Source organism: Dermacentor silvarum, chromosome 4, assembly GCF_013339745.2.
Source record: "Dermacentor silvarum isolate Dsil-2018 chromosome 4, BIME_Dsil_1.4, whole genome shotgun sequence".
Taxonomy (NCBI): Eukaryota; Metazoa; Arthropoda; class Arachnida; order Ixodida; family Ixodidae; genus Dermacentor; species Dermacentor silvarum.
In genome coordinates, this window is record NC_051157.2 from 199,076,677 (window position 1) to 199,101,880 (window position 25,204).

A 25,204-nucleotide genomic window follows, 5' to 3' on the forward strand; every position below is an offset into this window, starting at 1 on the left:
TTATTTGTACCCTGAAAAATAAGCAACATTCAAAATACAACTTAGCGACGTGCACGACCATCGAATCTGATCTCAATGGTCAAATGCGGGCGCTATAGCTACATACGATTCAGGAAAGCCGCCCCAGAGGATCTAACTTATGCCACCCACATACATAATTACCGATCAACATGCTATTCAGCAGCGTAACGACCTTACTCGGACTATCGTATTCACCTGTTCACCAAATTTTTTTCAGAAAAAAAAAACATTTTTGGTACGTGTGGTTACAATGCTACGTGGCCTATTGTGAATGAAGTACGTCGGCTTTGTGGTTTCGCGGTGATGACCTGAGAGGTGGCTGCCGCCAGCATTCGACGCTGTCTTGTCACGACTCCTGTAGATGAGTGCGACTTTTGAGACGTATGTCCATAGCCGAGTGTATCCCGAAAATGAGAGTAACTGTGCGATAGTGTATAGGATGCGCAGCGTTAGCACATCGCAGCTTTCAGCTGTCTTATATGCCTCATGAACCTGCTATTTATTTTATTGCGATAGCAGTTATATGGACACCCCAAGCGCAATTTTTGCCGTCGTCGTAGTCGACGTGAGGTTCCGTATAAAGTCGAATGGCGATAAAACCGTCGCCGTGCGTTGTGTGTGCGACTGAAAGCATGCGAGGGTGAGCTGGCAACCACAGGTTAATCTCGCGCACGCGAGAGAGGAAGGCGGCTGGAAGCGCGGGGAAGAGGCAACGGAGGCGGTGGGGGGGGGGGGGGGTGCATACTGCACCTGCGGCTGCTGCTGACGGAGCTGCCGCGCGGGCACCGTATCTTTCAAGCGATCTGCTATGTGGCCAAAGTGTGCGCCCGCGGGGGCCTCATCTTGAAGGCGATCTGCGATGGGCACAGAGTGCATGCGCCGAGTGCTGGTAGCTTCGATTGCGCTGTGCCTTCGACGTTCGCGTTGAAGCGAGACAAGAGACAGCGCGAAGGTCAATTTGCCCGCTGCTACAGGCGCACTTTCTCATTCCATCGTTTTAAACAGTTTCCGCGGTCATAGAGCGACATGCGTTCATGTTTACCCGTGCGCGCGTGACAACGTGCTTATTTATTTATTTGTAAGCGAATATTTACAACTTTATACGGCCGATAAAACAACTATCCTTACATCGTATAGCTGTCTACTAATTTGCTATCGCAATCGATGCTTCGCGTTTCGGCCGGAATTGCGACTTTTTAACAGCGGAGAATCGCGCAGCATAGCGGATGTGAGGTGGAGAGGAGGAGTGAGGCACGTGGTAGTGGGACGCGTAGAGCTGCTGCCGACGCCGATCGCATTTCCCCGCGTTCGCGCTGAACGCGCCTGGTGTCCATTACTGCGGCCGATGCCTCTGGTGGCGGCTCGGCAGGTTTCGACCAGAGAACTGGACACTAGTTGCTTCCGAAAAGCTAAAGCGAGAGCTAGGGAAGCTGAAATCAAGCGCCGCAGAAGAGAACATTCCGAGTTTAGATTGAGGGAAGCCGAGAGTTCGCGTAGGCGAAGAAATAAATATCCGGAGGCTTGTGAACGTGGCCGTTTGAATTCGTCGTAAAACTACGCAGAACATCGCGAAGACATACTGAGCCCCAGGAAACTAAGTGTGCGGTTTGCCACAACTTTCGAGGCTTTCCCCAGCTCCCCTGGTCTCTGCGGTAGAAGAGCCACGCATAATTTTTTTATCAATTATACATGCTTTTCTAATAAATTAGCGCAATTAGCTTAACGCTAATAACGCCCCGATTCATCGTACATTTTTTTCCATTCTTTTACCCTAAAAGCACCGTACGTGGTCTTGCTTTTACAGGCAAGTGTTTGTGCCCCGCCTCTTTGTTGCGATTGCCCACACTTTTGTCGGATTCAGTCAGACAGCACTGTGCATTGTTTTGCCACCGACGATCTCCAGTCTACCGCAAAACGTGGGGGATAGCCAGCTCTACACCATTGTAAGTACTTGGTCTCACTCTAGATAAGTACTCTTTGATAAGAAGTCACGCACCGTATAAGGCACTTTGTACGTTGAAAGAAATAGAAATGTGCGTAAGGCATTTGTTTATTGATATACCATCATCGCCTATACAGGCATTTCAACACGGGGTACATAATAATGAAAGAAAATCAAATGAAAGATTAGGTCTCAAAAAGTCTCGTTTTATGAGTAAGAAATTACATGGCAGGGAAAGCTATTGCACTCTGTGATCGTTCATACAATATGAGAATAACGAAATGCGCCACCGCTAGAAGGAAATTGCCGTATGTTGGATGCGTGATGCCGTCTTTGCGATATACTGTATGTTGGATCATTTAGATATTTTCCCCTTTCAATGTTGACATTGCTATGATAAATAATATGAGTAATTTAAGTCCTAGGTTATTTTGACGTTCTTGTAAATGTGACCACTTAAGTTTTTCTTTAGATGCCGTCATGATAATCTACCCCCTGTTATAATTTAACACGAAACAAATGCTGCTATTCTGAAAATTTTCCAATTGATTTGCAAATACGAATGTGCAAGGGTCCCATCAAACACGAGGCATGTTCAAGTACAGTGCACACACGAGTAAAATACCGTTGCTTCTTCAGATAACGAGCTAATTCCAAAACATTCCTTCGCGAGAATCCAAAAATTCGAGCTGCCTTCTTGCAGAATAATTAACGTGACCGGTCCAGTTAAGGCCTTAAATGAAGTATACTCCCAAATAATTATGCGGCAGTCACCTCGTCAAACAAATATTCTCAATAGTGTACGCTTAAGGGTAATAAAAACAATTCCTAGTAATGGTGCCATTTACGTGTTTGGCTAATAATATTGCGTTTCAGGCACATAACCTAGGCAGTTCACTTAATGACAATATTTCCTTATTTCGCATTCATACCTTACAGGTAACAAAGACGAAGTGCCAGGATCGGAGTAAAAAGCCACTTCACTAGCCGCTTGACAAGGGCTCCAGCCCTGTTTTATATTAGGCAATTGGCCTTTGAGAAAGAAAGAAAATATACATGGCATATTTCCATAACAATAAGTATATAAAAGAAATGCATGCAAACATGTATCTGTATGCATCGCAAACTTTCAAAATATACATGACATTCGTACCACCAATCGGATTTCCAAATAAGGATATATATATTGTGACAAGAGTATTCGGCAGGTAGACTTAACGAAGCTTGACGGTTCAAACAAGCTGGTTCGTTCCGATGATATCCTCAATGTAGCTCGTGATGGTCTCACCAATTTGTTGAGATCGTCCACGGAGACTGTGTTCAGCGCGAAGCTTGCGCAACGCTTGCCGCCCGAAAAACGAAACGAGGGTCTCTTTGAACGCTGACCAGGTGGTAAAATCAGCTTCGTGGTTCTTGAACCACAGGTTGGCCACGCCGGCAAGGTAAAAGATGGCGTAAGTCAGCTTGTCGCGGTCATCCCACTTGTTGTGAGCGCTAACACGTTCATACTCGGCCAGCCAGTCTTCCACGTCGTGACCGTCAGTGCCACTGAAGACTGGAGGATCACGCTGATGAAGCACCCCAGAGCACAGGACAGGTGTGGGAGCGGGAGCAGCTCGCATGGGGCCGGCGTCCTCGGTTATAGCGAAGGCAGATGGTAGCGTACGGCTGCGGAGTTCCAGGACGCTGAAAGGGACTACCCAGTACCTCCACCAAACGTGACAAGAGTATTCGGCAGGTAGACTTGACGAAGCTTGACGGTTAAAACAAGCTGGTTCGTTCGAAAGCAACCTAGCGCGAACCACACGATCGTCAACGTCTTCTTCCACAGTGGCTGGCACAGAGCTGGTGCCGATGTGCTTCGGTACAATATATATATATATATATATATATATATAATATAGGGTTTCCCAAACTATCAAGCCCCAAGATTTCAAAATATGCAAATGCCACGTAGCTCGACAGAACCGAGGTAATCTTGTTAACCGTCGCTTAGAAAAACACTTTTATGTAGCACGTATTGAGCACCTATGTCGCTCTTCAATGTCCTCATTGACACTTTTATTCGAACTATAATATATATATATATATATATATATATATATATTGTCGCGGTTCAAAGCGAACAAGAGACAACAACGGCGGAGCAAGACGGCAGCGGAACAGCCTGTTCAAAAAGACCACCAGAACAACAGACGTCTTCAAGTTCCCCCTGTCCCACTACACGGAGCACGTTAAAGCACATATCGTCATCGTAGTCTAAATTTCTACATAGAGCACGCGTCATTTGCTCTCCCTCGAAAAGAGAAGCGCCCCGATGCTAAACAATAAGTTCGCTTGGTGAAAACGAAAGTCCCTCGTACAGTCACTCGCTGACGTAGGGCTTCATGCGCACTACGTGCACAAGTTCAGAACGGTGTTGGCGGCGCCTTGTGCAGTAAGGGCTATCTGGAACGACCTCGTATGTGACGTTACTTAGCCGACGGAGCACTTTATAGGTTCCGGAATATCGCCTCAGCAGCTTCTCGGATAGTCCCCGTTTTCGTATAGGCGTCCAGACCCATACTCTGTCACCGGTGTCGTACGTTACAGGCCTATGACTGACATTATAGCGACCTGCATCGTATTCTTGCTGCAGCTGTATTCGCACGCGTGCGAGCTGCCTGGCTTCTTCTGCACGTTGCGTAAACGCTTCGGCATCCATGTCAATGTCGTCAGGTTCGTGTGGTAGCATGGCGTCGAGCATCGTCCTTACTTCGCGTCCGTGGACAAGGCTGAATGGAGTCATCCGTGTAGTTTCTTGTTTAGCCGTGTTATAAGCAAACGTGATATAAGGCAGAATCTCGTCCCAATCTTTGTGCTCTATATTCACGTACATGGAAAGCATGTCTTCGAGTGTTTTGTTCAGGCGCTCTGTTAGTCCGTTTGTTTGTGGATGGTAGGCTGTTGTTTTTCAATGAGTTGTGCCACTGAGCATCAGGACGTGATCTAAAAGCGCGGCTGTGAATGCGGTGCCTCGGTCTGTTATGACGATGGTTGGTGCGCAATGTCTCAGCACAACATTCTCTATGAAAAAATCGGGCCACCTCTGCTGCTGTGCCTCTCTGGATAGCTTTTGTTTCGGCGTAGCGAGTAAGATAATCAGTTGCTACAATAACCCAGCGGTTAACAGTAGTAGAGGAAGGAAGTGGACCCAAGAGGTCCATTCCGATCTGGTCAAATGGCGTTTGCGGTACTTGGACGGGTTGTAGCAAACCGGCTGGTTTCGTTGGAGGTGACTTGCGCCACTGACAATCTAAGCAGGTCCGAACGTGATGTTTCACGGCAACGGGCAGTCCTGGCCAATAATATCTTTGTCGCACTCTGTTCAGTGTTCGCGTATATCCTAGATGCCCAGAAGTGACCTCGTTGTGGCATGCTTCCAGTACTTCCCTACGAAGAGCAGTAGGAACGACGAGCAAAAAGCTTGATCCGCTCGATGAGAAGTTCATTTTGTATAGAACTTTGTTCCTTAAACAAAACGATAGTAATCCTCTTGCGAAAGCTTTAGGTGCTGTCTGAGTTCGTCCGTCCAAGAAATTAATCAGACCAAGCAACTCAGGGTCGTCAAGTTGTTGTTGTGCAATGGTAGACGTGTCGAGAAGGCCGAGGATTGCTGTTTCCTCTTCATCGGTCGAAGGAGCTGGTTCTATGGGTGACCGAGACAGGCAGTCAGCGTCGGTATGCCGTTTCCCCGACTTGTGCAGGACCGTCATATCAAACTCTTGCAGTCTCAGGCTCCAACGTGCTAATCGCCCGGATGGATCTTTCAGATTTGTGAGCCAGCAGAATGAATGATGGTCGCTGACAACTTTGAAGTGGCGACCATACAAATAAGGGCGAAATTTTGTAACCGCCCATACCACGGCAAGGCATTCTTTCTCGGTTGTAGAGTAATTTTCTTCTGCGCGTGAAAGCGTTGTGCTTGTATAGGCGATCACTCTTTCTGTGTACTCCTGGCACTGCACAAGAACAGCTCCGAGACCAACATTGCTGGCCTCAGTGTGAAGCATTGTCGGAGCTGTCTGGTCAAAGTGGGCCAGCACAGGGGGCGTTTGTAAACGGTTCCGCAAATCGTTAAATGCAGCTTGCTGTTCGTCGCCCCATACAAACGCAACGTCATCTCTCGTGAGGCGATTTAACGGCGACGCAATGCGAGCAAAGTTTGCAATTAACCGCCGATAATAGGCGCAGAGGCCCAGAAAGCGTTTGACAGCCTTTTTATCAGAAGGAACAGGGAACTGTGCGACAGCGGCAATTTTGTTAGGATCCGGGCGGACTCCCGCGTGACTGACGACATGGCCAAGAAACTCTAGCTCCGCAAAGCAAAAGTGGCATTTCTCCGGCTTTAGGGTGAGGCCGGAGGACCGTATAGACTGCAGAACCGCTTCAAGCCGTTCAAGGTGCTCTTCAAACGTTGCGGAAAACACTATGACGTCGTCGAGATAGACTAAGCAGGTTTTCCACTTCATCCCCGAAAGCACGGTATCCATAAGCCGTTGAAAAGTAGCAGGTGCAGAGCACAAGCCGAAAGGCAAGACCTTAAATTCGTATAGTCCATCTGGCGTGACAAAAGCGGTTTTCTCACGGTCTCTCGGGTCTACTTCAATTTGCCAATACCCGCTCTTTAAGTCCATGGAAGAGAAAAATAACGAGCGCTTCGAAGCCTATCAAGTGAATCGTCTATGCGGGGAAGCAGATACACGTCTTTTTTTGTAACCTGATTTAGCTTTCGATAATCCACAGAAAAACGCAGGTTGCCGTCCTTCTTCTTTACCAAAACTACAGGTGATGCCCACGGGCTCTTGGAAGGCTGAATCACATTGTCTTCAATCATTTTGTTTACCTGCTGTTGTATCGCTTCACGTTTTTTGGGGCCACACGATAAGGGTTTTGGTGAATCGGTCTCACTTCGTCCTCTGTGATTATGCGGTGCTTGGTTAGGGGCGTCCGACCGACTCTTGACGTCGACTCAAAGCAGTCGTGGAACTCGGCCAGTAGCGCAAGAAGTCGTTCTCGCTCGTGCTGCGGTAAAGTAGAGTTTACGTCAAGTACAGGTGCTGGGTCTTGCGCATGCGCTTCTTCTAGTACTGAAAAGCACCCACGAACATCAGCGACATCGTCAAAGTAAGCCACAGCCGTGCCCTTTGGTAGGTGCCGTCGCTCAGTGCTAAAATTTGTTAACAACAGGTTCGTGCGCCCATCTGTGATATTTACGATGCCTCGTGCAACGGAGATACCGTGGGTAAATAACATGGGGGTTACTTGGTCTGCAACTCCTTCACAATCAAATGGTACGTCACATGCCACCGAAACGAGGATACATGACCGAGGTGGGACGACCACGTCGTTTTCGGTTAGACGAAAGGAGTTGCGTTGCGGCGTTAAGCAGGGAAATAAATCAGGGCTCTTGTGAAACGTAACCAAGCGATCCGGGATGTTGATTATGGCGCCGTATTCCCGTAAAAAATCCATGCCTATGATTAAATCTTTACAGCAAGTTGGAAGAACGACGAAAGTTGCCACGGAGGAGGAACCTCCTATGGTGATTCTCGCCGTACAGCTTCCAGCAGGCGTGAGCAGTTGGCCACCCGCAGTCCTTATGTGGGGCCCCATCCAGGGCGTTTTTACTTTCTTAAGGCCAATGGCTAGGCTTTCACTTATTATCGAATAATCGGCATCAGTGTCGACTAGCGCTCGCACTTGCTGTCCGTCAACGGAAACAATAAGATCTGCGCTCACAATTTCGTCGGTGTCAGAGTGTGTCGGTTTCACGGCGTCTTGCGGCGGGATTATTGGGGGTTTTTCATCGTCTTGTTGCCGGCCCGCAACCTTACCCCCAGAGGTCGCCGCCGTTAGTTTCCCCGGCGTGGGCTGGGCGACCTCCTTCCCCGGAGGTCAGCAAAGGCACGTCCATTCAGTGAAGATGAATGAGCAGGGGACGGAGAGCGTGACCGTCGGCCAAAATCGGTCTGGTGGTTAGGCGGAGAGTCATCGTTCAGAGTGCGCGCCACCGGAGGACCTTGAAAAGCAGCGTCGTCGCGGCGTGGCACGTAGTCTTCACTGGTGCGTCGTCCGTCAGACCAGGACTGAAGAGGTCGAAATGAGGCGTCGCGGTACCAGCAATGGCGGGAAATATGGCCGATGCCTCTGCAGTAATAACAGAGGGGGCGCCTATGAACCGTGCGCCATGCGTCCGTTTTTCGAATTTGCGGGCGCCTGGAAGCCTCGTCTTGTGGCAGTGACCAAAATGCAGCCGATGACGGCTGGCGGTAGGACCGGATCGGCACAACAGGTGGGTCTCTGAGAGGTTCCTCTGGTGGTGATGACCAAGGTGTGCGTCTCGGCGGCTGATGTTGCGACCACATGGGCATAACAGCTGGTTGACGTCGGACAGCGTCGGCATAACTTAGGGGACGCTGCTCGTAACCAGGATCGCCTGCGGAGAACGCTTGCCTAATTTCCTCACGTACGACTTCAGGGACTGACGCCATGGGTGTACCCATTACCGGTATCCCGAGCTTCTGAAGTTCTTCGCGAAGAATTTCCCTAATTAGATCACGAAGGGAGTTCTGATGGGGCTTCAGCCCCTCCCCCCCCCCCCCGGAATTTTTTCGTGCTGGCATGCACCGCCGACCAAAACTAACACCGACGCCGGCAATCATTCTGGATTTTGTCTACAATGTCTTTTTCACGCTCCAAAAGACATTTCGGCACGAACATTGCGAACTCGGGCTGGATTTCGTGACAACGCCCTTGCACCTGCAGTCACGTAACGCAAGGAGCCCCATCCAAGCACAAACTTTCAACGGCTTTTCGATAGCGAGCGGGCGCGTTGCGGCATCTCGCAGCGGCCGCGGAATATACGCAGCGCATGGATTTCAATTACGAAACTTTATGGGTATAAAGTTCTCAGAAACTTTTGACGCGAAAGGTACGTTGACATTTCCAAAGGCATGCTTTAAAAGATTTTCAATTCTAGAACTTTATGGGGTTAATGTTCTTATAATCTTGGGCCAACATGCGCGCACTGGAGCCCTCCTGTCCAAGCCGTTCCAGAAATGGAAGCACGCGCTCGCAATCTTCCACACACACGAAAATACTAAATACCACCGGGACTGTCAGCTAGCAGCTGATACTTTTCTCCAAACATTTTCAGGAAGCGTGCCCAATGTGATTGATCAGCTGGACCAGGGCAGGCAAAGTAAAATATGAGAAAACAGAAGAAAGTAAACGACCTATTATTGAGAATTTTTTTTTTGCGGGCGACAAGGTCTGGCTCTCCGTGGCCACAGGGACAGGGGCCCTATGGATTTAAGCATAGTCCCCGCTGAAAATACAGGTATTTTCAGAGTGCTTCTTCGCATGCGAGCTGATTGTGGAGATACATATCTGAAGAACCATTTCGAAAGTTGCCCCAGTAATGCCTCGTATTTAAGCCCAGACGCCCAAAACCAAATTCTAGAAATTTGTGGTGACATTATCAAAGAAAGCCTAGATTCAAAAGCAGGCTGATTCTCCATACTTCCTGACGAAATGACGGACATCGCTGGAATCAAACAGCCTACTGTTTCTGCAAGGTACCTAAACAAGTATGCCACCGACATCAAGGGAGTGTTTTAGGTTTTAGCATCGGAATAGATGCCCATCTCTCATTGCTACAGCAGGTTCTATGTAAATGTGTAAATACTGCTGCAGCTTCTAGTTACCCTTCCAGTGACCACTGCCAGCGCAGAGAGAATATTTTTTTAGCAAGAGTTTACCAAAAACTACTTGCGCTCGGCAATGTCTGTGGAACGCATGGTTAGGCTGGCGCTTCTATACACCCACAGAGACGTCGGCATCAACGTGTCCGAAGTCATTGACCGCTTCGCTCAACTTTCCCGCCGAGAGAAGTTTGTCCTTTAGATAGCGAAGCAGCAAAAATCAATGCAAGTAAAAAGCACTGTTCCTTCGGGTTCATAAGTTCTTAATTATGAAAACGTATGACCGTTCATTAGCTTTTAAAACCGCAGAAATTTTCGCCGTTTATTCTACCAGTTGGCATCATGATCACAATTATCACGCGAATACAAAAATTACGAGAATACCAATAACCAATTTTGACCGACCTTGCTCATTGAAAGCCTGGCCCACGCGGCGTTCGCCAAAAACACACTCGGATATTGGGTAGTTCAACTTACCGCATCATCTGTGGCCTTCGTTTGTCATTTTCTTGCATTTTCAGCTACCTGCTTTTATTTCTTTATTGAAACAAAGGGATACCCTCCTTTAATTTTGGGTGCAGAATAATTGTTGGCGTTGTGCAGGCAGTTAAATTACACATTTTCGTACTGATTTATGCATTGTTCCTCTATTATTCTACCCACATGACGCTGTCGCGACCGCTGCATTGCCCAAGTACATAACACGATTTCTGCAAACATAGTTGTGTTCTTGCCTAGATCATCTGTATTTCTGTGTGCAAAGTTACTATCTGTGACTGAGCAACATGTTTATTTGTCTTATTTGACGCATTATATACACTGACGTTTGCTTAAATACGTATATTCATTCGAGATTAGATTCATACGGAGACTCATTCGTATTTTTAAATATCTTATTGCGAGGTTTTGTGTATACAAGCAGTCAACTTTCTTTCCAGCGACTCTTTTTTTGCCCTTTAGCGAGTTATATCTTCGCATTTGTATATTACATTCTATCTTCGCATTTCTAATATATATTTTGCAGAACTCCCACTTTTTATTTGTACTCACTGCTCTCGGTGTAATTACAACACACGACGAGTTACAGCTGCTCCTGCGCAATCGATTGCAACGAGAGATAGCGTCATTGAGGTTTCTTCCTGGCCGTTGCATATGTAGAAAAAATGTAAACAAGGTTATTGAATGACAAAGATTCATCAAAATATTTGTCCTCAACTTATTCATTTCATGGCCTTTGCGTTTTTCATATAAGCTGCATGCACTGCGTTCCTGGTTTCGAACTGATATTGACCCTTTTCGCGGCAATCCCGTGGGCGCTGCCATATTTGATCACGTGGTGACGCGTCCATTGCTTGCCTCAACTGCCTCCGTTGCCTCTTTATTTACAATGGAAGTGTATGACGCCGGCGCGGCTTAGAGTTTTCGGAGATATCGTAGATGGTGACTAGGTGGACGACACGAAGCTTGATCACAGCTTCAGAGAACATGCAAAAGCGCTTTCGGAGCTGATTAAGCTATGTCCAAACGGCGCAAGCAGTGTATATGGTGCTTCTTCTAAAAGCGGGGCTAAATATGCATTCCAAGCTTTCCGATTATGAATTCAGTCAGGATTAGTGTGTTTTGCTCTTTGTTCTTTATTCGGCAAATATTTTGAAGCAGTGGCTTGTCAGTTTCTGACTCAGTGAAGTTCCTCGGTGCGGCCACTATCTGATTATTTTCTGCCTAATCACTCGCGGGTGTGCTCAGTTCCGACTCCGATAGATTTGTTCTTGCTGCGCACAAGGCTTGAAACGTAGCTGTTTTGTACATTGTAATACCTTGTAGCAAATATATATTACAGCTAGTAGCTTGTTTACTCTTGTGGACCGTCACGAAACATTCAGCTTCGACCATTGGTGAGCCATAGGTGTAGTGCGTCATTTATTGTGTGTATACAGTGCGCATATATTCAACTGTGCGTCCATTCGCTTATTCTAGATACGTCGGCGATAGAGTGGGCGTAAGTTTTCCTGCCATTTGGAAAGATGTGTATAGATAACGTGCGTGAAACTTACTATTACAGGAAGCGGCGCTACTTCCTTTGTCATTGTTTAACGAGTGGTACTCACTCGTAGAAAGTTACCTATCAAGAAAGGGGTCAGGCAAGGAGACACAATCTCTCCAATGCTATTCACTGCATGCTTAGAAGAAGTATTCAAGCTCTTAGACTGGGAAGGCTTAGGAGTGAGGATCAACGGCGAATATCTCAGCAACCTTCGGTTTGCAGATGACATTGTCCTATTCAGCAACAATGGAGACGAATTACATCAAATAATTCAGGACCTTTATAGAGAAAGTGTAAGAATTGGGTTGAATATGAATATGCAGAAGACAAAGATAATGTTCAATTGCCTGGCAAGGGAACAATAATTCAGGATGGCCAGTCAGCCTCTAGAATCTGTAAAGGAGTGCGCTTATCTAGGTCAATTACTCACAGGGGACCCCGATCACGAGAAAGAAATTCACAAAAGAATAAAATTGGGTTGGAGTGCATACGGCCGGCATTGCGAAATACTGACTGGGAGCTTACCACTGTCGTTGAAAAGAAAAGTGTACAATCATTGCATTCTACCAGTGCTAACATATGGGGCAGAAACTTGGAGGTTAACAAAGAAGCTCGAGAACAAGTTAAGAACCGCACAAAGAGCAATGGAACGAAAAATGTTATGACTAACGTTAAGAGACAGGAAGAGAGCGGTGTGGATCAGAGAACAAACGGGGATAGCCGATATTCTAGTTGAGATTAAGCGGAAGAAATGGAGCTGGGCAGGACATGTAATGCGTAGGATGGATAACCGATGGACCATTAGGGTTACAGAATGGATACCAAGAGAAGGTAAGCGCAGTCGAGGTCGGCAGAATTGCCGCGCGACTGGCCACTGGAGGCACTTTGCGTGCATTTGCGGGCTTCTTTCACGCTCGAAAAAACACTTTTATGTAGCACGTATTGAGCAACAGAAAGCTGTATCGGTAGTTTTTCATGTTGCTCTACAACTTTCTCATTGACACTTTGATAATTAGGACAGTACTTTTTGAGTTAGATATTTAATTACAATTACCTAATTAAATTTCGCTAACGAAAAAATTACTGGCGGCAACTCCACTGTACTGGAAACAATACAAGGTTTGCTTCGCGTAACGCCGTGCCTCTATTTTTTTAATCGTGATGAATGATAGCTGGGACAGCCTGTATTGTAGAGGCGTGTAATAGGCCAGGTATATACATATAGGCCATGCGATGCACAGGATGGGTAACCAGTGGACCATTATTGTTACATAATGGATACCAAGAGAAGGGAAGCGCAGTCGAGAACGGCAGAAAACCAGGTGGGGCGATGAAGTGAGGTAATTTGCAGGCGCAAGGTGGGAATCAGCTAGCGCAAGACAGGGGTAGTTGGAGATCACAGGGAGAGGCCTTCGTCCTGCAGTGGACATAAATATAAGCTGATGATACGTATATATATATATATATATATATATATATATATATATATATATATATATTGTGAGCATTATTCACACGCTTCATATTCTCATCTGTACATACTCATCATCATCATTGCGGGCCTGGTGGTGGGGCTCTCGCTTGAGAGAATAAAGACGAGAGTGACCGCCTAAACGTTGTCTCGCAAGTGGTGGAGTGTGCTGTCCGGTTCCTCGGCCCTCTCGCCCCCGGTCTCGCTTCAGCTTCACCTACGCTACATCCCTGGAGCTCCGCTCGGGTCGCCGCCTCTTCCAACTGCACTCGACCATGTCCCAAGACCAGCAGGCCAATACCGCGACATCCACTTTGCCTGCTCCGGCGACAACCCCTTCTTGGACAGTCACCACTCCTCAAAAGGATCCACCGGTGTTTGCTGGACTTAACGGTGATGGCGTTGAAGACTGGTTGGAGCAATACGAGCGCGTGAGTGACTTCAATCACTGGGACGAATCTGCAAAACTGCGGCACGTCGTCTTCTATCTCACCGGCGTCGCAAAAACTTGGTTATCCAACCATGCGCTCGATCTCGTAAATCTGGAGCACATTTAAACTTCACCTACGACAGATTTTCGCGAACTCTTCTGTCCGCTCAGATATCGCCAAGAAGAAGCTTGCTGAGCGTGTTCAGCACACGGGAGAGTCGTACACTTCGTACATAGAGGACGTCCTTGCCCTCTGCCGCCGCGTGAACAGCTCGATGGCGGAGAGTGACCGTGTACGCCACCTGGTCAAGGGTATTGCGACTGTGGCATTCAATGCTCTTGTCGTGCTGAACCCCACTACCGTCACAGACATCATCAGTACGTGTCAGCGCCAGGATGAGCTTACTATGCTCCGCTTATACCCTGACACGTCTGATTTCAGGGCGTCCAACGATAGCGACCTACGTCCTCTGATTCGCTCCATAATCCGTGAGGAACTGCACGCCCAAGCTTCGTCGACCTCTCCGGAAGTTCATGTGACACCTCCTGGTGGCGGCCTACGCCATATCGTGAGGGAAGAGATAGCTGCTGTGACGCGCCCGCTAACCCCGAACCCGCACCCCATCCCTAAGCCAACTTATGCTCAGGTTGCTTCCCTGGTGCCACCTTTGCAGCAGCCACCACAGCAGGCACCTGCGCCAACTTATGCTCAGGTTGCCTCCCTGGTGCCACCCTTGCAGCAGCCACCACAGCAGGCGCCTGCAATGCACGGGTTCCTGAATCCCATCACTACGCGACCACCACCTCTTGAATCTTACAACACGTGGAGTCCACCTCGACCTGTTTGCTACTACTGCGGCATCCGTGGCCACATTTCAAGGTTTTGCCGACGCCGTCAGCAAGATGAAAGGCGTGGCTACGACGGTTTTGAAAGGGATGAGTTTTCTGAGCCTCTACCACAACGTCGGCGTTCGTACTACAATTATTATCCTCGACGTTCCCCATTTCCGCAGGAATTCAACGCTGCCGGTTCATTGCGCTTCCTGCGTCGTCGCTCTCCATCACCGATGCGGCGCTCCTCTTCCCCTCTTCGACCGGCTACTTCGTCCTCCAATCACCGCCAGGAAAACTAAATAGTGCAGCTTCAGGAGGGAAAGCTGCATCCTTTGGACAACTTGAAACTCCTCCGGAGCACCCGTCAAATGTACTTGTGGTGTTTGTTGAAGGTATACGGACTGAAGCCTTGGTTGACACGGGTGCATCGCTTTCGGTTATTAGTACTGACTTGTGTTCTCGATTGCGAAAAGTGAAGACACCATATAATGGCCCTCCCCTTCGTTGTGCTAATGCAGTTCTTGTTCAGCCCTCCGGTGTTTGCACTGCACGTGTTTTCATTGATGGTATCCTTAACCACATTCAGTTTGCCGTGCTATCTTCGTGTACCTACGCCATGATTTTGGGATGGGACTTCCTGTCCTCAGCGTCAGCTTTTATTTCTTGCCGTGAGCGAAGTATTCATATGACGGACACTGAATCTTCGTCCGCTGTCGATTGGCACATCCTGCGTTTCGTCGCGTGTACAGACTATTTCATTCCCCCGGGCAGTGAGCGTATTCTAACACTGACTTGCGACACGATTGTAAATGGTGATGTCTTCCTTGCACCGAGCGGTCGGTGCATATCTGGTGAGCTTAGCATTGCTCCTATCCTGGTGCGGTTTCAGGACGGTAGAGCGTTAATCGCTGTTCGTAACCCTACTTCTTCCCCAGTTGTGCTCTCCCAGGGCACCGCTGTGCCTTGCTTTACTGACACCGAACCTCTTTTGCTAGTACCCCTTCACACCGAATCACCACCTTTGTCTACCACAACTGACGATCATGCAGTGACCACTGCTTTAACGGCCGCGGTAAATTCCGATCTGACCGCTGCGCAGAAAGATGACTCTACTGCAAAAACACAGCGCTTTATTTGACGTTCACTCCAAGCATCTGGGCCGCACTTCCGTTGCTGTGCATCGCATCGAAACCGAAGGCAGCTCGATCGTACGCCGTCTCCCGTATCGCGTGTCTTCCGCCGAACGAAAAATCATTGCAGACAACGTTGATGACATGCTTAAAAGAGACATCATTCGGCCATCGTCCAGTTCTTGGTCGTCTCCTGTTGTGTTGGTGCGCAAGAAAGACGGCTCTGTACGATTTTGCGTGGATTATCGAGCACTTAATAAGATCACGCGCAAAGATGTATATCCGATGCCAAGAATCGACGATGCCATTGACTCCCTCCAGGGCGCTGAATATTTCTCAAGTCTCGACCTTCGATCCGGGTACTGGCAAATACCCATGCACGAAGCGGACAAGGACAAGACAGCCTTTGCAACACCATATGGACTTTACGAGTTCAACGTGATGCCCTTCGGTTTATGTAATGCTCCTGCAACATTTGAACGCATGATCGACACAGTTTTACGCGGTCTTAAGTGGAAGACCTGTCTGTGTTATTTAGATGACATCGTTATTTTTTCTACAACTTTTCGTCAGCACCTTGAGCGTTTGGACGACGTTTTAACATGCATTTCTAACGCTGGACTCCAACTCAACACAAAGAAATGTCATTTTGCCCGAAAGAACATCAAAGTGTTGGGCCACCTTATCAGTAAAGATGGCGTTCGACCAGATCCTGACAAGGTTGCTGCCGTGATTCACTTTCATCGCCCTGAAAATCAAAAGCAGTTGAGAAGTTTCTTGGGCCTAGCTTCCTACTTCCGCCGCTTCATCAGTCATTTTGCTGCCATGACGTCGCCGCTGCACAAGTTGCTGACGTCGGGCACTGCTCTCACTTGGACAGACGACTGCGAACGTTCTTTCCAAGCCCTCAAGCAAGCCTTGACATCCGACCCCGTCCTGTGCCACTTTGATGAGAACGCACCAACTTGTTTGCACACCGACGCTAGTGGCCATGGGATTGGTGCTGTCCTTCTACAGCGTGATACCACTGCACGAGAGCGAGTTGTTGCTTATGCCAGTCGCACTTTAACGGCTGCTGAACAGAACTACTCGATCACAGAACAGGAATGCCTCGCAGTAGTTTGGGCCATACAAAAATTTCGCCCATATCTTTATGGACGCCACTTCGCTGTCATAACCGACCATCATGCCTTATGCTGGTTGACGTCACTGAAAAATTTATCTGGACGCCTTGGTCGCTGGGTGGTCCGATTACAAGAGTACGATTTGGACGTTGTGTACAAGTCTGGGAAAAAACATCAAGATGCCGACGCTCTGTCTCGCTGCCCGCTTCCACTATTATCTTCGAGCACGTCTCTCCATTCCGCGCCACTTGATGAGACTATGTCTCCACTTACGTTATTACCGCTAGCTGTTACTGACACGACATCATCTAATCGCGGCACGTTTGCCTCGTGTCAACGTTCTGATCCCTACTTCAGCAGCATCATCGACCGGCTGTGTGGTACTATTTCTGCCCCGAATGCCTGATTACGTCGACAACTGCGACTATTTAAGCTCGAGAATGATGTGCTGCACCGCTACATTTACAACACTGACGGACACCACTGGGTACCCGTTCTTCCACGTTCGCTGCGCACACAAATCCTTCAAGCCTTTCACGACGACCCAGCTGCTGGCCACTTGGGTTTCCACAAGACGTACCACCGCGTTAGGAGCCGTTTCTTTTGGCCAGGCATGTCTACCTTTGTGGCCAAGTACGTTGCTTCTTGCGTTCAGTGTCAACGGCGGAAACGACCGACTTCACCTCCTGCTGGCCTTTTACAGCCCATCCCATGTCCCGAGACACCTTTTGCCATCGTTGGAATAGACTTGGTCGGACCTCTTCCCCTAACGCCAGCAGGTTATCGTTGGATCGTGACAGCTGTCGACCACCTCACACGGTACGCAGAGACGGCGCCTTTCCGCTCTAGTTCGGCCTCAGACGTTGCCAACTTCTTTTTGGATGCCATTGTGCTGCGTCATGGTGCACCTCGTGTACTGTTGAGTGATCGCGGCAAGACTTCCATGTCAACAATGATCGAAGAAATACTCAGAGCTTGTGGCACAGTTCATAAGACGACATCCGCGTACCACCCTCAAACAAATGGCTTAACAGAGCGATTTCACCGCACGCTAACAGATATGATCTCAATGTATATCGGGCCAGGCCACGACAACTGGGACAAACTTTTACCTTTTGTGACGTTTGCTCACAACACTGCTATCCAGCGAACTACAGGCAACTCACCCTTCTACCTCGTTTACGGCCGTCCGCCCACATTCACCATCGACGCCACTTTCTTAACTGCCCCAACTAACACCTCGGCCAGTATACCCGAACAGTTCGTCTCGCGACTCCACGAATGTCGTGACCGTGCTCGATTCAATCCAGAAGTCAGTCAACTAGACCGCAAGCAACGTGACGACATCTCTCGTCGAGACGTCTCCTTTCGTCCTGGAGATGAAGTGCTCCTTTGGACCCCCATTCGTACACCCGGTTTGTGCGAGAAGTTTGAATCGCGCTTCCTTGGCCCCTACATTATTAACGAACAAACATCCCCAGTGAACTATCGTGTTACTCCCGTCGAGGTTTCTTCGGACCATCGTTATCGCGGTTCCGAGATCGTTCACGTTTCGCGTCTCAAACGATTCGTTCGGCGTTTCCCTCCTGGCTAAGTCGCGGCCTGGCTGGCCGCTGGCGCGCGCGGGGAAATTAGTGTGAGCATTATTCACACGCTTCGTATTCTCATCTGTACATACTCATCATCACCATTCTTGGCCTGGTGGTGGGGCTCTCGCTTGAGAGAATAAAGACGAGAGTGACCGCCTAAACGTTGTCTCGCAATATATATATATATATATATATATATATATATATATATATGGCATTACTTATTCATTTTTATGTACCCTAAAGGCCTTTGCGAGGCATTACGTGGGAGGTAGAAAACAAGCAAGTAATGAACATAATACTTGCCACCGCAAGTAAAAAGCAAGAAAACATTCACGCAAAACAGATGTGCTGATATTTAAAGTATAAGAACCGCCAGATAACAGAAAATGAATACACTAACAAAAAGAAGAACGATAGGCAATAAAAAAATAATGGTCGTCACCACCGTTTTACGTATCAGTGTGCATTCAGCACTTCAGCCTATTAACAGAGGCATCATGACTGTTCTCGGAAACTATTTGAGCTGGCTTTTTACTCCAATTGTAGATGACAAGGAATTGTGGTGACTGATCCATAAGTTTAGTACCGGCAAATGGCTATGGTGTTGGCCTGCTGAGCACGAGGTCGCAGGATCGAATCCTGGCCACGGCGGCCACATTTCGATCGGGGCGAAATGCGAAAACAGCTTTGTACTTAGATTTGGGCGCACGTTATAGAACGCCAGGTGATCCAATTATTCAGGAGTCCCCCACGACGGCGTGCCGCATAATCATATCGGGGTTTTGGCGCGTAAAACCACATAAGTTGATTTTTCAAGCGAAGCTTGTATTGCGTCACAAGTTTGGGCGGTGGTGGTGGTGTCACGCTAAAACTCGGCTGTTCCCAGAGTAGAGCAGGTGCGGGGAATGCTGCGCCGGCGCCGGATCACGTGACGGTCGCGACCAGTCAGGGCCACTTGGTGTGTCGCGGGGAGGGAAAGAGATGGAAAGGGGGTTGGCGCGCGCTCCGCCGGGCTACCCTCGCCTCAGATTAGTTTCGGCGCCCGGATAGGAAGGCCTCGCGTGGTGCGTTCAGCCGAGGAACAGGCTGCATTTGAGCAACGGCGCTGTGGACTCACTCGGGAAAGGGCTCGTCGTCGATGTGCCGATTCTTGCGTGAGCGCTTCCGAAGCCCAATCGAAACGTCAGCGAAGAGCCGCGGACCCCTAGTTGCTGGAGCGCGATGTTGAGGCCAAGCGCCAGAGAACAGCCGCCGACCCTGAGTTTAGGGCAAACGAAGCGGAACGCCTGCGACAGCGTCGTCTTGCAACAAGCTTCGCTTACCCCCAATTTCTCGGCAGGGGAAGGGCTGGTGATTTTTTTAGTATAGGCTAACTTTGTACTTTAAGAGAGTGATCTAATGGGTGAAAGACGCGAAAGGCCAGTTTGATATGAGCATCTTTGAATGCCGAGGGCTTGTGATAAAGTCGGTGAAAGTGACATAGCAGCGTAACAAGTCTTCGTTTTTCGGCTGAGCATAAATTTAGAGGTGCCGTAAAATACCGAGCAAGCGCCCACCCAAGGTATCAGATAATGGTGGAAAACTTGGAGAAGGGCGCTTGCTAGGTCTGAGAGCAAAAAATGCAGAAGGCTCCATCCCAGCTGTTGCGCGCTTGCTTGGTCTGATCAGCGAATTCAATATGGCGTCCCCTTGGTGCACTTGGCAAATGGCCGTCGTGTGCCAACACGGCCTAGCGTGCGAACGCATAAGAACAAAAACTTGACAGTCACTTTAACATACGCTACAGAGAACGCAGGCGAAGCCTGCGCGCTCACGAGACATTCATTAAATTACTTGGCATTTTCATTCAAATGCGTTGTTACTTCCTATTACTTGTTTTCTCCCACCAAAGGTTGTGGGTTAGAGTAGCTGAATTAACTGTACCCTAATTAACTTTGTCTTAATTAACTTCGCCCTAATTAACACCAAATGTCGTGGCTACAAGTTCGTTAACTCCATCTTAATTAAATGTGCCTTAATTAACTGTGCCCTAATTAACACCAAGGGTAATGGGTTCTACTCCCGCCTCCCACCAAAGGTCATGGGTTCGTCTCTCACCAAAGGCCGTGGGGTTGGGTGCCCTAATTAACTCTATCCTAATTAGGCATAGTTAATTAAGGTACTCGAACCCACGACCTTTGTTGGCACCATAGTGGCAATATGTGACATTTTTCGAACCATGAGCCATCCAATGCTTTGGCCTTAAAAACATGCGGAAGCATGAAGAGTCGCGTTCATAAATTTGGAGAGCATGCGAGCCCATGGCCGTGTGCATGCGTGCGCCGTCTGGCGGCTCGGTGCCTGCTGTAGAGAGTGTCGCAGTGCGTATGCGCGTCCATCCTATCTCGCTGGCCTACTCGCTCGCTGCGCACCCGCGAGCGAGCCGTTCACCGGTATTTGCCGCCGTCGCCGCCGCCGCCAATAACTTGGCGTAGCAGCGGCGCGGCATCTTCGATCCCCTTGGTCCGATCTCGGCGCTGTTTTTCAACTGCGGACGCGCCTGCTTTCTCTGCTTCTGCCACGGCTGTTTGGCCGATAACATGGCGTAAGATATATGTGTAAGGTGAGGACACTCGCAGTCTGTTACAAGCTCTAAAATCACATCTCAACTGAAATGCTGATGAAAGATTACCAGCAGTGTTTTTACGTCGGATACAATAATTATCTTTATAGCTCCAAGGATGAGCTGTTAAATTACGCCTTACATGTATTTGTACGAAGTTAAACAAAACAACCTTTGTTTTCCTTGTGATTATGTCGAATGAATTTGTAGAGCGTCAACGAAAAGAGGACTGACACATAGGCTGCAAAAGTGATAACTGAGCACACGCCTACTGCGTATCTTTATTTCCCTTCTTTCCTGGCTTGCAATGAGCGCCACCTGGCATGCATGCAGATGCGGGCGCTATATAGCCCCCCGGCTAGACCACAAGCGCGAAATGGCCTCGATGGGATGCTCTTGAGAATTAAACAGAAAGTTACGCTCTGAAAATTTTGTGCTCTGGCGATGCTGATGGTTGATTGACGTCTCCACGTAGGCCAGCTCGAGGCGATATACAGTGACCACCTCCTCACGTCCGTGTTGACCAATGACAAAGGTCTTCGTGCAACGGCGCATAACCGGAAATAGTCCGTCATAGGCCGGCGTTATAAGCGCCCGTATGCCGTTTGGCCTTAGAAAATCATGTGCGACGGACGCGAGGTCCAAGTGGTCGAATATGTTTTGCGTGGTTGACCTAGGTTAAACGGGCTGTAATTCACGGGAGCAGCCTTGGTGACTTTGACGATAGCGTTGGTGTTGAAGTAGCACTCTCTCTGTGGCAAACAGGTCCCCCGGAAGACGTATGGGGAGCCAATCTTTAGTTCGGCCGCATAGCGCCCAAGGTCGCAACGAATGACGGTTCGAAGGCGAAGCGTTACCGAAGTAAAGGGTCGGACAAGTGCTCACGGTCCTGGCGTGGTACCGGGGCCTTCTTGAGCTACCGATGCAGGCGCTCGACCATACCATTAAGGCCAAACTACACGTACGCTTGCACGCTTTCGGCGTGAAAAAGCTCGCGCCCACGAGCTTTGCCTTTGCCGCGCCTCGCGAGAAATTGCGGTTTGAACCTACAAGACGCGCGCCAGCGCGCGCACACGTGGCTCACTATTTTCGCCTTGGTAGACATCGTTTCGCATTTCTGTGAGGCAGCAAGAGCACCGATATTTGTCTGGGGCGCTATAACGTAAAATGATTCCAAACTGTTTTGATTCCAATTTCTGCAATCAGCCTCCACGATTGGTCAAAACATTTTCGGGCCACTCCCAACTTCGCCTGTCTGTCACGCGACGTCACGAAAACCGCGAAAACTCACCACGTCAAAGTGACGTGCACGCGAAAAAAAAAGCATTAAAATGCCGAACAAAACCGAAAAACTTTCAGAATAGTCACAGACTGCCCCGTTCCGAAAGGAATAAAAGATGGCTGCCCGCCGATCGCTCAGGCCCTCGCTACTCGCACCTGCCGGTGAGCATGTATTTATTTGCGCATGATAAACCTTTTTGCGTGGCAGTAAAACGTTATAGAGCCCTTTCGGCATGCATACGACATCGCTCGGCCAACTCTTCCTTGCTGAGGATCCGTTTTAGCGGCCTTCTTATCTTTCCGTTGCACGCCGCCGCGATTTTCGACCAGCCACCACAAGCTACGTAAGGCGAAGCGGACCAATCCGAGAAGCCGGAACCATCGGTTATCATTTTCACTGTGCTGGCTCGGCCCCATCGAAACCCTCTCCACTAGAGCGTGCTCCTCGCCTCTTGTCAGCCAATTAGATAAGAAAAAGCGCTGAGTGCAGACAATGTTATTGGTTTTGAAAGAGAGCAAAGTGACCTCCCATAGACGAGGAGAGAGTTTGATTGGGTTGTTCAGACGACGCTGCGGGTCATCGCCCCATGCTTGCGTCGGTGGTTACGTAAATTTGACGTCTTGAGTTTGGAATCAAAACAGTTTGGAATCATTTTACGTTATAGCGCCCCTGGACAGAATAGCTGTGCTCGCGCCGCGCTTGGACTAAAGTCCCTATATATATAAAGTAGCGCCATTCTTAGATCTTGCCGCCACTGCGCTCACCCCGGCGTTTCCTCCTCGCCGCCTCCTGTCACGCCAGCCTCCTCCGCACCCATATTGGCCAATCCGTGTCACGTGGAAGCAGGCGTCACTTTTTTGTATATTTTTTTTTCTTTCCAGGGCACTCCGACCGCCATTCTCGGGCCTGTGCCATAGAGTAACATACAAGGATAAGAGAGGACACTTCCATAGGCCCCTGCGGCCGATTTGGGTTCGCAGCGCACCTAGCGGGTGTGTGGAATCTACACAGACTCAGAGATTGAGACCGCAGAAAACTGGTCTCGAAGGCTATCTTCTGGTGATCGGAACTATTACAGGGCCTCCAAGATCGCTTTCGTGCGAGTGCTCGTCCCGGAGGCTATATTATCGCTATATTTAGATTTTTTTAACCCGTTGCTTTCATGCATCGAGTAGCTTCGTGTAAGCTGTACCACCAGAGCAGCAAGCACACGATGCCACTGTGTGTTTATGCAGGCACTTTAAATAAACATGACAAGTGTTGAAAGAGACGAAACTTTATTTTTCAGTCATTCTCAGTAAGCACATGCAGACTTTTTCTTTCGCAACGTTCGGTGAACGCAAGCACAGAAAGATGGTTGCACTGCAAAGTGCAAGACATTCCAATTCAGGTGCCATATGTTGAGAATAAATTTCACCAAAGGAATAAACAGGCGATATGAAAAACCCCGCAGAACAGTAAAACTGCAGAACACAGCATTAGGATTAAAGAGGCAAACAATGCTTTCCTTTGAAGCCTATCCTTTCTTATTAAGTGGTAGTTTCGGGCTGCATAGCAAACAAGGAATGAAGGCTGCTCACTGCAGTTGTCAGCCAACCACGCTCTCTCCCTGTCCTGCCGTTGTTACTGCACCTCGCAACACAGCAGTAATTCCCGTAGTACTTGACTATGGTCGGCATGACCTGAAAAAAAAAAACAGAAAGTATTGGTTATGTCTTCTCTCCCGCCTTCGCACAAATTTTCATCTACGCACTTCAGATCGCCCTTTCGCGTAAAGCATCACGTGCAATTGTCGCAGCTAAAAAAAGCAACCTTCGGTGTCATGCATGCACTACTGAGGCAGGAGTGTTTATTCAGAATACGTCGTAGCCACAGCTTACAAACATTCTTCTCAATTAGCAAGTTCTCTCTAATTGCGCTCGTAACAAAGGCTTCAAGCAATCTGCACACGCCACGAATAACTATCCTAAGCATAACTGCATTCTTTCACACAATTGCGCACACGTGCATTGAATTCGGACTATACGCATACCGGCGTGTGCCGACTCGCTTTCTCGCGCCACAAAACGATTTGCTCGCAAACGTGCAGCGCAGAATTCCAAATTGCTGTTTCTTACATAATGTGAAGCGATCCACGAACATCATGCGCGAAGTGAAGAACACAAAAAGCTCTCTCCGCCGAACAGCACAATGCGACAAATGTGAACTTACGGCTGAAGAGACAAATACATAAGCAATTTGCAAAGTGATGAAGGGAAAAAAGAACGTAATGAAGGCCTTCTTACCAAGCAGCAGCCAAGTGGACAGACGTTCTGGGAGGCCAACCCAGCAAAGACTACGCAGACGTTATCGCACATGTTTTCTAGCGTCGCCTTGCCTGATCACACTATGGCCGATATTTTGTAGCGATGCGTTATTCTTTATTCTTATCATCCAGCGCTCACGGCCGGCTGATCCCGTTGATAACGTCTACGTCCATAGTGTGAAACTCTATGTCTACAGCCACATAGACAAGTAGACGTATAGTGCACTATAGAAAAGTTACTACCATAGATAAGTAGTACGCGCGTTCCCTTGGAGACAGGGAGTGCTGTAATGCCCTCTAGCGGGCGGCATGAAGCTGCGTAGCTCGTCCGCTTTTAGGCTGGAGTGGCCACTCTTGTAATCCGTATGTTACTCTATGCCTGTGCGACGAAAGTGCTGTACGCACAAACGGATCAAACGTGTTAGGGAAAAGAACTTCGTTGTGATGGCATGCTGCTGCGCCTGAAGTAGCCGCAACCGACAATGCGAGGGCAAAATGCTTTTTCTGTTTACCATCCGGCGAGCGCAAACGGTTGCTGCACACTTGGTATTTGCGCCGTCTCGCATCGTCGCGTTTCTACTTCCAAAACGGCATATTAAGGCCAGTTACTGACTGACGAAGCAAAATCGCGCCTCAAAAACTGCTCCGCAGGGCGCGATCTAAGTTTTCCGCGGATTTGCTT